General features: G+C 40.9%; 1 protein-coding gene across 7 annotated transcripts in view; it reads right to left on the bottom strand.

The window, feature by feature from the left end:
• NRG3 (neuregulin 3) overlaps window positions 1-13192 on the bottom strand; it is a gene marked incomplete at both ends in the record, with an annotated part of 1082027 nt that overhangs the window by 44702 nt on the left and 1024133 nt on the right. The gene's annotated exons all lie outside the window — the stretch shown is intronic.

The raw sequence follows: 13192 nt of genomic DNA, 5'->3' as shown, positions 1-13192 counted from the left end.
TGGCACAGTAACCTCAACCTCTACTACCAAGGTCATATCTTAGAGCATCTTACATTGCAAAAAGTGACAAGAATTCAAAAACAAGCATTTCACTTTTCAGACATTGACATTTACACTTCTAGCTCGTTTTCTGAAATATGTCAACTGAAACAGTTCTTCCATCTCATCAAGACCTTTTTATCCATAGATCTCAGAACTTTCTTTCTGTTAATTATCCTCCTCTTGTCTTCATTTCTCTCTTTATACAGCACAGAGACTATAGTCTTTCCCTTTCTTTTCTTCCTTCCTTTCTTTCTCTCTCTCTCTTTCCCTTCCTTCCTTTCTCCCTCCCTCCCTTTCTTTCTTTCATTCTCCCTCTCTCCCCCTCCCTTTTTCCTTCCCTTCCCTTCTTTTCATTCTCCCTCCCTCCATCCCTCCTTCCCTCTCTCTCTCCTTTCCTTCTTTCCTGAGATCATGCACTATATCCTCTCTTCAGATACGACTCTACATTTTAAAGTTTTTTTCTGCAGCAGTGTATTGGGAAACAATGTATTAGAAGAACTATCCTCTCTTCTCTCCCCTCTTAGGCTTTATTTACATTTTCAATGTCTTTATTAAGACTGGAGTATCAAAAAACAGAAAGTAAACTTAAGAGAAATACCACATTATCCACATTTCTGATTAAATGAAAAGGGGCAATCGTGTGGCCCTAGCAAGCCTTGGTTGACATTTTAAATTTTGAAAGGTTCAAATTAAAGAGATAAAAAAACCTGTCATTGAGACCTTGTTTGGGCATCTTGCCATCTTAAAGAATGTCATCCTTTCCATCCACATCTGTAAGCTCATTAAATCTTCCAACTGAATTTGGAAACAAGTAGATGTACCAACTTATAAAGAATTCCATTTCACTTAATTGCTGTGAGTTGATGACTCTAATGGAATAAGCATGATTTACATATAATAATCTACCCCACCCTGCTTCTGCCAATAAAAAGAACTGCGAAAATGGTGGATAACAATACCTATTAAAACAAAAGAAATAAGACTGTATCCACTAAACAATGATCTCCGCATAACATCTACTGGGTGTTTTTTTTGTTTTGTTTTGTTTTTTTGTTTTTTTGCGGTACGCAGGCCTCTCACTGTTGTGGCCTCTCCTGTTGCGGAGCACAGGCTCTGGACACGCAGGCTCAGCGGCCATGGCTCACAGGCCCAGCTGCTCCGCGGCATGTGGGATCCTCCCTGACCGGGGCACAAACCCGTGTCCCCTGCATCGGCAGGCGGACTCTCAACCACTGCGCCACCAGGAAAGCCCTTTGTTAGTTTTTAAAGCTAGTCAGATATAGCCTGGGGAAATGCATAAAATCATTTCTGAGTTCAAAATCAAGAGTGAAATTAAAACTCCAAAGACTGCGAGTGGATTTATAGACCCAGGTGTAGTTACCATGATGGTGCTCTCAATGCCTTTGATTCAGAGTGCTACACAAGAACCAGCACACTGAGGAGCAGGAAGCAAGGGGTTGGGAGTCTGGCAATTTTGGATCTGACTTTATTTTAGCCACCTTTCATATGAGTAACCAAAAGTATACTACTTTACCTTTATAAATTTCAATTTTCTGTCTAAATAAAGGCAATGATATGAAATGCTGACTGTAATAAATGTTATAACAAGGAGGTATATAATCCTACAAAATAATATAATATGGAAAATTGACCTAATCACAGAGACCAGAGATTTTAAGTATAAAATAGGATCCAACTAGGCAAGAAGAATGGGGATGGGCAAAGTGGTCCAGGAAGAGAAGACAACTTGTGCAAAGGCCCTGTGGTAGGAGATAAAATGGCATGTTCAGGAATCTGGAAGTTATTTACCTTACCCCAGGGCCTTTGCACAAGTTATTTTCTATACTCTCCCAGCTTAGCGGAGCAACACGGAAACAACAGGAACATGGTATACAGTGAACATGTCTTTACAATAGCAGGAAGGTACTGAAAATTTTGAAAGAAGAGAAGTGTGATGTGATAATATTTACACTTATTTTTCCTGCAATTTACAGAAAAGATTAGAAGGGATAAAGTAAATGCTGAGTCCTGTTAGAAGGCCATTATATCAGCGTAGACATGATGAATGTTTCTACGATAGTAGTAACAACCATGGTGGACAGTAAACAGAAGTGAAAAGCAGTTAGGTTTTTTTAAATAAATTTATTTATTTTTGGCTGCGTTGGGTCCTCATTGCTGCGTGTGGGCTTTCTTTAGTTGCTGTGAGTGGGGACTACTCTTTGTTGAGGTGCACGGGTTTCTCATTGTGGTGGCTTCTCTTGTTATGGAGCACGGACTCTAGGAGCACAGGCTTCAGTAATTGTGGCTCGCGGGCTCTAGAGCGCAGGCTCAGTAGTTGTAGCGCAGGGGTTTAGCTGCTCTGCATCATGTGGGATCTTCCCTGACCAGGGCTCGAACCTGTGCCCCCTGCATTGGCAGGCAGATTCTTAACCACTGAGCCACTAGGGAAGCCCAGCAGTTAGGCTGAAAATACTTAAGGGACCAGACAAGGATGCTCTTAACTAAGATGGAGCTTATTGGAGGGGGGTCAGACTTAAAAGGAAAGATATCAAATTCAGCTTTGGAGTTGGTGAGTTTTAAAAGCCTATAAGATAGCCAAGTGGCAGTGTAAAGTAGACATTTACATGTATAGATCTGGGTTAAGAGGAGGAGACAGGGTTCTGGATAAAAATATTTGGGGTTATGCATATACTGAAACCAAGTGTGTTGATAAGACAGCCCCAAGAGAAAATATAGAGTAATAAGAGAATCTTAGGCATTCTATTCTAAGATAGAGCTTTGAGAGACTCCAAAATTTCATGGAAGTGTAAGACAAGGATCCTGCAAAGGGGATTAAAAAAAAAAAAAAAGGAGCAGCCAATCAGGCAAGAAAAAATAAATAAATAAAAGGAAAATAAAACAAACAACAATAATAAAACCTGATAGTGCCATGGAAGAAAAGATGCAGGGGATTTTTTCTAGAAAAATAGGCTACTAAATGCTTCTAAGAGGCCAAATAAAACAAAGTCCTTTAATTTAGTGACGTAGAGGTTGCTGGAGAACCTGCATGAGCAAGTTAACGGAACCATGAAGGCAGCCCCCGCGGCTCCCTGGGTCCTCTGTCATGCATATCCCACGTACTGCAAGGTAAATGCACTTTCTCCAAACCTACCCTGTCTTCTACCACTTAGCCTGGATTTAGGATCTAGAATTCCAGCGTAACTCCTGAAAGCAGAGAATGCCTTACTTGTAATGAGGCAACCATGAACTTCACTGTACAGAAGTTGTGAGGATTGAGTGAGTTAGAATATACAGAGTATTGCAGTGCCTAACTTGGAGTAATCATTAAGTATTAGTCTGAACCAATATAAAATTTGCCATGGGGGCAATAAATAGCTGGACATTGGCCGTTTAATTTGGTTCTATCTAATATATGGTAACTGTTGTTATTATTCTATGGAACATCAATATTTTTGCATTCCATTTTTTAAAAACCCAGATTATAAAGTCATTTCTGAGGGCAAAACCAATCTTTGGCTCGACAGGAATTGGTAAAGTGTGTTTACACTGTCTCCCAACTCTGTTCCATTTTCTCTTCTGTGGTGCACAGGACTCGCTCCTCTCTCTTTTTTTTTTTTTTTGGTTTTGTTTTTTTGGTTTTGTTTTTGCAGTACACGGGCCTCTCACTGTTGTGGCCTCTCCTGTTGCAGAACACAGGCTCCGGACGCACAGGCTCAGCGGCCATGGCTCACGGGCCCAGCTGCTCTGCGGCATGTGGGATCTTCCCAGACCGGGGCGCGAACCCGTGTCCCCTGCATCGGCAGGCGCACTCTCAACCACTGCACCACCAGGGAAGCCCTCCTCTCTTTTTATATGATCATGTTTCATATTATATGAAGGTGGAAAAAAGAGAAGGTAATAACATTATGGTGAATTTTCGGAAACTGACATTGGACCAGTGGAAAGAATCCTTTTGGCAGGCAGCCTGGCCCAAGACTCTGAAAGACACCAGTGCTGCCCTATGCTAACCCCACTCTTCCCCTGAACCCACCTCACTCAGTGAGCAGTGTGGTTGGCCAGTGTTACCCCTTGGTTTAAACAGCAGCTACAACTGTTCTTATCTTCTTTCAACCATTGTCTTTATCAATAATGGGGAAAATACTACATATTTCATATATTTGTTTACAGATTCAATAGGAGAGCACAAATAAAGTGTCCATCTAGTGGCATGTAATGGATACACAAAATGCCAGTTTCCTTCCTTTTCCCTTTTTCTCCTGAAGCCAGTGTTGAAGCAAAAACACAAAACAAAACAACTGGCCTTTAAAATACTTTACTTCTCTAATGCAACACTCACCTTACCCACAGGCAGTCAGTGACTTGCTGACTGTCAGTAGTTGTTGAAGGAATACTGAGGGAATTTATTTTACTGTCGTTTTATTTACTGTTCATTCCTTGCACTTTGCCTCTTGTTAACTGAATTTTTCTACTAGTAGTTTTGAATTTCCTATCCAGATGTTTTAGCAGATGAAATTCATGTGATCCTCCTTGAGGAGGGGCTCTGTCTTTTACATTCTTCCCCAAACAGACTCTCAGTTTGCTCCTGATCCCCAGAGACCCAGAATCCTTGGAAAACCTGTGGGTACAGCACTGTTTGCTAAACCAGACAGCTTACAGTTTAGGTCTTAGTATGCAAAGCTGCCTGAGGAAAATGCTTTTGGAAGCTGTAACTCTCTTTAGACTGCTAAAAGTCTCTCTGTGAATACTTGTTAAACTCTACTACATTAAAAAAAAAATTATGCCCACAGAAAATCATAGCTGCAGCTTTTATATACCATGTCCCTCTAGTTAGCTCTACGTTAAGGATAGAAGTGTGGGTGACCACATCCCTGTATATGTGAAGGAATGGGAAATGTTCTAAAAGGCAGCTCCACATCCCCTCCAAATATGGAGCCCTGGGATCCCACTGCCTCTTGGGAATCATTCTTATGTACCATCAGTTTTAATTAAGTCTGTAAGAGATAAAACTCAAGCATGATTTCCTGAAATGTGTTGACATCCAAGTAATGTGAAGCTTAAACATGGACACACACACACACACACACACACACACACACACACACACACACCTGTAAGCCTGTAAGTCATATACAGGAGCAAGACTTTTCTGCCTAGACCACCTCATCGTCAACATATGCAAATAAGACCCTTTGTGATGCCACCAGTAGGTGTCAGTGCAAGCATGATTACTCTGATAGTTCATTATGAAAGTCAACCTAGCAATATCACCAAGGCTCCTTCTTATCCAAGTATTCATTATCGGAAGCCCTGCAGATAAAAGTCTACAAAGAGGGCTTCCCTGGTGGCGCAGTGGTTGAGAGTCCGCCTGCCGATGCAGGGGACATGGGTTCGTGCCCCGGTCCGGGAGGATCCCACATGCCGCGGAGCGGCTGGGACCCTGAGCCATGGCCGCTGAGCCTGTGCGTCCAGAGCCTTTGCTCCACAACGGGAGAGGCCATGACAGTGAGAGGCCTGTGTACCACACACACACACACACACACACACACACACACACACACACACAAAAGTCTACACAGAGAAGCAAAAGTCATTATAAGACAACAAGTTCACTAATGATCCCACCATTTATGAAATTAGTCTTCATCCTAGTTTTCCTCCCTGCCTAATTCTAGCATTTATTTCTATTCATCAAGTCAACCTCATAATCTGGGTAGGTCAGTCTCTCCCTGATTGTAAGCCTATGAATTTTTGTCATAATTCTAACTGGATTAAGTTTAAGTGGATTTATTTCAGTTTTCATTATTCTTAGAAAAAAGAGCCTCCTCCCAATTTTGTTCTTAAAAACCAACAAATGTTGGAGATAGTTTAAAATATTAGGAGCTTACAAGGAACTGCAAATGAACTGTGATCAGGAAAGAGAATGAAAGGAAAGAGAATATTTAGAATGTTAGAAACTGGGATTTGCACTTTTCTTGAAGTTGAAGTTGTCTTTTCTTGAACTTGAAGACAAAAATGAACAAGCGCTCAATGGCCTGATTACTGCACTATTAAAGAAAAAAAAGTATTTCATTAAGGCGAAAGAGGTCCTGAAGGCAAATGAAATGGGTCCTCACCTTGAGATCAATGAGATTAAACACACACCGGCAGGGAGGGGCAGTGAGAGAGTACATGATGAGAATATCAGGAAGATTGAACAAGCGACAGCCTAGCCTTACGGCAAGGATCTCCAAGAATGCTGCTTGGCAGAGGGGACAGGGGTCCAGCCCAACCATCTGAGTGCAGAGGAGCTGAGATGACCAGGAGGTACTGAAATGCTCCATATCTTTAGCGTGGTGTTATTTCTACCTGGAAGCCCCTTCCTCTTCCCTACTTGCAGAACTCCCACCATTATGGGTTGATTTGTGTCCCCCACTGCACAAAGATTTTGAAGTTCTAACCCTAATAACTGTAAATAACTTCTTTGGATATAGCATTTTGCAGATGATCAAGTTGAGGTCATTAGGATGGACCCTAATCCAATATTACTGTGTCCTCATCAAAAACAGAAATTTGGACACAGAGAAACACGTACAGGGAGAACGCCATGTGAAGATGGAAGCAGAGTTTGGGGTGATGCATCCACAAGTCAAGGAAGGCTAAAGATTTCCAGGAAACCACCAGAAGCCAGGAGAGAGGCAGGAACAGATTCTCCCTCACAGCCCTCAGAAGGAACGAACCCTGCCAACACCTTGATCTTATACTTATAGCTTCCAGAACTATGACACAATACTGACACAATACATTTCTGTTGTTTAACTACCAATTGGTGGTACTTTGTTATGGGCAGTCCTAACAAACTAATATAGCCAATGATCCATAAATACTATCAGAATAAATACTATACAATGTAAGTACTATCCAATCTGAAAACTCTTCTCAAGGGCCCATTTGCATTCCTTTTGCATCTTTCCATAACTGCATTGTCTTGTGTCAAAGATGCACATATCTGTTTTCCCACAGCCCAGTCTGAGAGCCCTCAAAGGCAAGAGCATCTTCATTACTGGACCCTTGCACCTGGCTTGTGCTTGCTCTGTACAAGGGAGGGTATTCAGTAGGCTTTCGTTGAACTCAACAGCTTCTGGGTTGGATGTCTAATGATATTTTACTGGTTGGGCCCTCTGCCTGGTGAGGTAACAAAAAAAGCCAACATTTTCTAAGAAAGGGGTCCTTTTACCCCAGGGATTCATTCTGTTGCTCTTCACCATCCACTGTGGCAGGGCATCATTTAAAATACTGTGAAAAAGTAAAATAATTACTTCATAATAAAATGTTAACTTTCAAAATTATATTTTATCTTATTTCCATACAAAGTGATTTGAGATGAACATTATACATAAAATTTGATATTTAAGGGTGAAATAACAGTTTAAATTCATAAACACATTTATTCTCAACCTGTAATTTCCTTTTCTTCCCACACAGTCCCCACCAAATATAAACCTTCTCATAATAATCCCTTATCTCTCTCCCTCCTTTCCCAAACAGTACAGCTCTGGCCGACTATAGATAAGTGAATGTTATAAAACACATTAGGAAAAAAAATGGAAAGCACTGGGTCTTCCCATTGGTATGCTCAACATGCACTGGCTTTCCAAGTGCTATTTCTCCCACAAATAAATTATAAGTAAAAAGCAAATTCAATCAAAATAAATCTATTGGTGAGTTTACAATGCTATCATAAAACCAGTCTTTGACTTCTGGCTTCAGGGTTAAAGGGTGTGAGAACTCAATTTTTTCTGAACCTGTAATAATTGTCCCCCAATCCATACTCTTAATCCCAGTTTTTATCATTTAGGATTCACTGTTCATTGGCAAAGTTACATTCTAAGAGCAAGACATGTGACTTGGAATGATAACATGCTACTTTCTTGACAATGGGGAGAATCTGACCTAGTGGTTTATAGGTCTTTTACTGTTTGACTTGTTTTGATAGAGTGAGAAATCGAATCCACTAAATCCATTTAAATCTTGCTTCAGAGAACACTCAGGCCCAAAGTAACACCCAACCCTTCCCAGTCTGGTTTAATGGATCTCCACCTCCCTCAGCCAGGTGAGATATAAGTTAAAGGAATCTTAACTCCTATTGCCTTAAATATTAGGGGTGACCTGGCATGATCTATAAGCATCATCTACAAAGTCAGCTATTTGCACAGCTACTTAGGGTGATAGCCCTGTAGCTATTTGCACTTCTCAGGCCCATGTTGTTAAGTATCCCATCAGGGGCTGTCCTGAGTCAGGTTGGGTACCAGACAGCAAAGCAGAGGCCTCTGCACTCTAGGCAGTGGCTCTCTACCCTGGCTATAGCTCTGAAATAACTGCAAAGTTTTTCAAACACACCTGTAACTGGGCCCTACCCCAGAGCCGGAGATCTGAATTTCCAGCACTGTGACTCTAGATTTGTATTTGTTCAAATCTATTTAAGGCAGCCAAGACACAGTATAAGAAGCAAAACACAAACAAACAAACAAAAACAAAAAAGGAAAAATTAACTTTAGTTATAAATTTTATTTACCCAGCATATTGAAAACAGTATCACTTCAACATGGAATCTCTATTAAAAATATTAGTAAAATGTCCATCAACAGATGAATGGATAAAGAAGATGAGGTACATATATACAATGGAATACTACTTGGCCATAAAAAAGAACAAAATAATGCCATTTGCAGCAATATGGATGGACCTAGAGATTATCATCCTAAGTGAAGTAAGTCAGAGAAAGACAAATACCTTATATCACTTATATGTGGAATCTGAAATATGACAAAAATGAACTTATTTATGAAAACAAAAACAGACTCACACACATAGAAAACAAACTTATGGTTACCAAAGGGGTAGCAGGGGTTGAGGGGGGAGAGAAATTAAGAGTTTGGGATTAATATATACACACTACTATATATAAAATAGGTAAACAACAAGGATCTACTGTATAGCACAGGAAACTATACTCAATATCTTGTGATAACCTATAATGGAAAAGAATCTGAAACAGAATATATATTTATATAAAACTGAATCACTTTGCTGTATACTTGAAACTAACACAACATTGTAAATTAACTATACTTCAATAATAAAATAAAAAAAAAAAGTTCACAAGCGCTGATGTCAGAAAGACCTGCATCAAGTGATCCTTCTGTCATTACAAAACGTGACTTTTTAGTTTCATCTCTTTTACCTAAACAAAGGGCAGTAGAGGGTAATTATGGATATACAATAATCTTATGCTGTAGCTATCCATGTCCTTCCTTCCCAGTTAAGTTAAAAGAAACAAATTGTCATCCAGCAGTGATACCAACAGGAGCTTGGTGACAAGTTTATTTCAGCATGGAGTAAGCTACAGGATCCAAGAAGATGACAGGGTTAGTTCCAAAATGTAAGTACAGTAATGGTTTGACAGAGGCAGAAGCAACAGAGGATACTTGCAAAGAATCTCTGGAAGATATATCCAGAAGCAAGATAAACCACACATGACCCATAAGGAAAGTGATTCAAGCATCCGGCTATAGCTGAATCAAATAGATTTTAAGGTATCTGGAAAATTCTCAAGTCTCTGTGGTGTTTATGTATATAATCTTCAAGAAAAATACATAGAGAATTCAAGTTTACTCTGTCCTAGCCATATCATAGCAATCGTTCTTGTCTTGTAACAGCAGTTGTATCCAGAGAGCTGCAGAGTCTGCTGTCTTGCCCATATGTCCATTCTTGCTTAGAGAAAAATAAATATCTTTTGGCGTTATGGACTGTAATAACCATGTCTTTTATTTTCTATTTCTGTTGCTTTGACGTCTGGGCCTTGCTGACCCTGAAGGGACGGCCCCTCCCAGGATTAGCCGATTCCTAGAGGTAGTAAGCCACTAGCTTATGAGTGTACTTTTCAAATACAAACCAACCAATTCAGAGAGCACACTCCCAACCACCACCTTATCAGGATCTCACCCTTTGGGTTAATGTCCATCTGTCCCAGTCACTCCAGGCTCAGGTACTAGACAACTAAGGACAGTCCCCATGCCCCAGAGTCTGCTGAAATTATTCAAACTAGCGAATTCTAAGCCTACTTACTCTGCCTCACCCACTGCTTCCTGTGGAGGCCACAAAAAAGGCTTTTGCCCACAGTTCCTCCTTCTCCTGGGCCTCCTGACACAGCTGGGTATTCCTTCATGGGTCCCTGAGAGCAGGCTGTGGTCCCCCTGCTTGGGAATGTGAATAATAAACTATCTTCTCAATGGCAGTTGTTTCATGCTCTGTTGGCCTTATTATTTCTCAAATTTTCTATTAATACACTATGTTTTGGAACATAAGCTATTCAAACGAATGTTTTAAAAGGATTGTGTGACATGCTAAGGAATTGTAAATACTTCAAAAAAGGCTGAACGTTTGCTTTTCTAAAGCAAAAAATAGCTGCTTAGATCAATCTAATGGAGTAGCCACTACCCACTGGAATAACTCATAAGGGCTTCATCTCTGAACAGGATTAAAATTTATTAGTGGACGTTACTGTCTGTGTCTATTGGAGTCTCTCCTGCATCCCATATCAGACACTGCTCTAGAATTATACTTTGGCTATAAAGATAAATAAGGTAGAATTCTACAAATCCTGTATCTAGCTGGTAAGATGGGCATATAAAAATAAATATGAAACATTGTGGTAAACGTTTATGAACTATGAGCAGAGTGATGTTTTCAAGTTGAGTAGTCCATACTACCCAAGGCAATCTACAGATTCAGTGCAATCCCTATAAAAATTCCAATGGCATTTTTTTTTTACAGAAATAGAAAAACAATCCTAAAATTCATATGGAACCACAAAAGACCCTGCATAGCCAAAGCAGTCCTTAGAAAGGAGAATGGAGCAGGAGGCATCACACTTTCTGGTTTCAAACTGTACCACAAAGCTATAGTAATCAAAACATTATGGTATTGACATAAAAATAGACACATGGACTGATGGAACAGAATATTCTGCCTGTGTATGAGACTGAGTAAGTGACAATGAAAACTCTGGAGAAGACATTAGGAACAGTTGCCTGAGTGATTGTGCAAGGGAGGGACACCACACTTCTATCTACTTCTGACAATCACCTGAAACAATGTAAGAAACCTAGTGTGTGCACGACATGGTAGGTGATTCCTCCCAAAGAGCAAGATACAAAAATGGACATAGCTTTATTCACACTGTCTATACAGCATGTGAGTCCCAAGCACTGGGTAGAAGTGCTTTGACTGCTCCCTGCATAACAGTGTCATGAAGGTTCTCACCCTGCTCAGCTTTCAAGAAACAATCATTTAATGTCTATTGTTCTTCCTTCTGCATCACCCTTTCACCAAGTCTCACAATATTTCTGGTTCAGTGACCTTCTTTCCCCTGAGAACTGTGAGAGTTACACTTTTCCCATTTAGAGCATATGATTTGCTCAGTTGCAGAGCAGGGGTCTCAGGTAGTGTCAGACCCTCTACCTTGAGCTTGCTGGACAGAAGCAGCCAGTGTTTTCTGCATCATCTGATCCTGCTGAATTTGGCTCTGTTCACAGACAGAGGGCTGCATTGCCAGAGGGTGGCAATGCAGCCCTCACTCACACACACACACACACACACACACACACACACACCCCTCCCTCTAGTTCGGGGCAGTGGCAAATCCAGCTACCAGGTCTGCATACTCTAAAAGATATGAATGTCCAAACCAGAGTCCATTCAGTTGAAGAGCCCAATAACTTTGAGCAGAACATCACAGCAGCAGGACAATTGTTGACATGTCCTGCTTAAATTTACAAAAAAAAAAAAAAACCAAAAAACAAACAGGTGACATCTTCATCCAATTAAATAGAGTTTACCCAGTTTTCATTGTTGTTGTTGCTAAAGACATTTACAAGTTAAACTTGTACACAGGATAGAAAACAACTCAAGTAATTGTCATGGCACAAAGAAGTATCTGAAATAGTTTTCAGGAAGCTATCACAGCTATACTTACAGCCCTATTCATATTCTCTTAAACATATTTCATTGCTTACCTCATTAAGTGGAATTGAATAACATATGCACTCCCTTCCAGAAAAGACGGTCCCTCTGCATCAGGGATAGTAGGGGAAGCACATGAAGGTGGGGGTAGAAATGGGGCAAGACTGCCCCCAGGACTATTCTCCATTGAAGGCAAGGGGACTATGAAATACGGTGTGCAGAGATGATGTCAGAATTACAAAGCAAGTAGGCTCTCCTACTAAATCATCAATTCCAAATAGTCACTACAGAGGGGAAAACAAAGTACTGGCCACAGAATGAAAACGATGGGGGTGGGGGTGGGGGACAGGTGAAGGAATGAAGAGGAGGAAATGGAACCTGGAATGCTACTGCAGGGGGTTGGGGAACATCCCTGTGGTCCTGCCCATGGACAGAGTGGGAGTTAAGACTGTAAACTGATTGAGACAAATGTTCAGCTATGATCCTGTAGGCAGGATAAAAACTGAGAATCTTTAACTTCATTTTAGAGATGAGGAAACTGAGGCTCAAAAGGTTAATATAATAACTTAAGAGTAACAGACCTGGGTCCCAAACTCATGCCCCATGTCAGATAGTCCTGCATCCTTTGCTTTTCCTGCATCTCCCCTTTCTCCATGCTTGAGGAAGCCAAAATGGAAACCATGCATTCTTCCTCCTATACCCAAAGGCTGACTGAACGGGACTCCCCTGCAAACTAAAACTAAGCAAAAATAGAAACATAAACCAAAAAAGCATTTTATTAAAAAAACAAACACAAAACATGTAGTCGAGGCTCACAAGGAGCTCAAAATCAAACAGAAGAGGCAATGTCCATTTAACAATGCAATAAAAGAAGTTTCAGGATTTCCCTGGTGGCACAGTGGTTAAGAATCTGCCTGCTAATGCAGGGGACATGGGTTCAAGCCCTGGTCCGGGAAGATCCCACATGCCATGGAGCAACTAAGCCCGTGCGCCACAACTACTAAGCCTACACTCTAGAGCCCATGAGCAACAATTACTGAGCCTGTGTGCCACAACTACTGAAGCCCGCGCACCTATAGCCTGTGCTCCACAGCAAGAGAAGCCACGACAATGAGAAGCCCGTGCACTGCAAGAGTAGCCCCCGCTCGCC

Source organism: Hyperoodon ampullatus (genome assembly GCF_949752795.1).
Source record: "Hyperoodon ampullatus genome assembly, chromosome: 1".
Lineage (NCBI taxonomy): Eukaryota > Metazoa > Chordata > Mammalia > Artiodactyla > Ziphiidae > Hyperoodon > Hyperoodon ampullatus.
The sequence above is the reverse complement of the archived record's forward strand: the minus strand, read 5'-3'. Positions and strand labels throughout refer to the sequence as shown.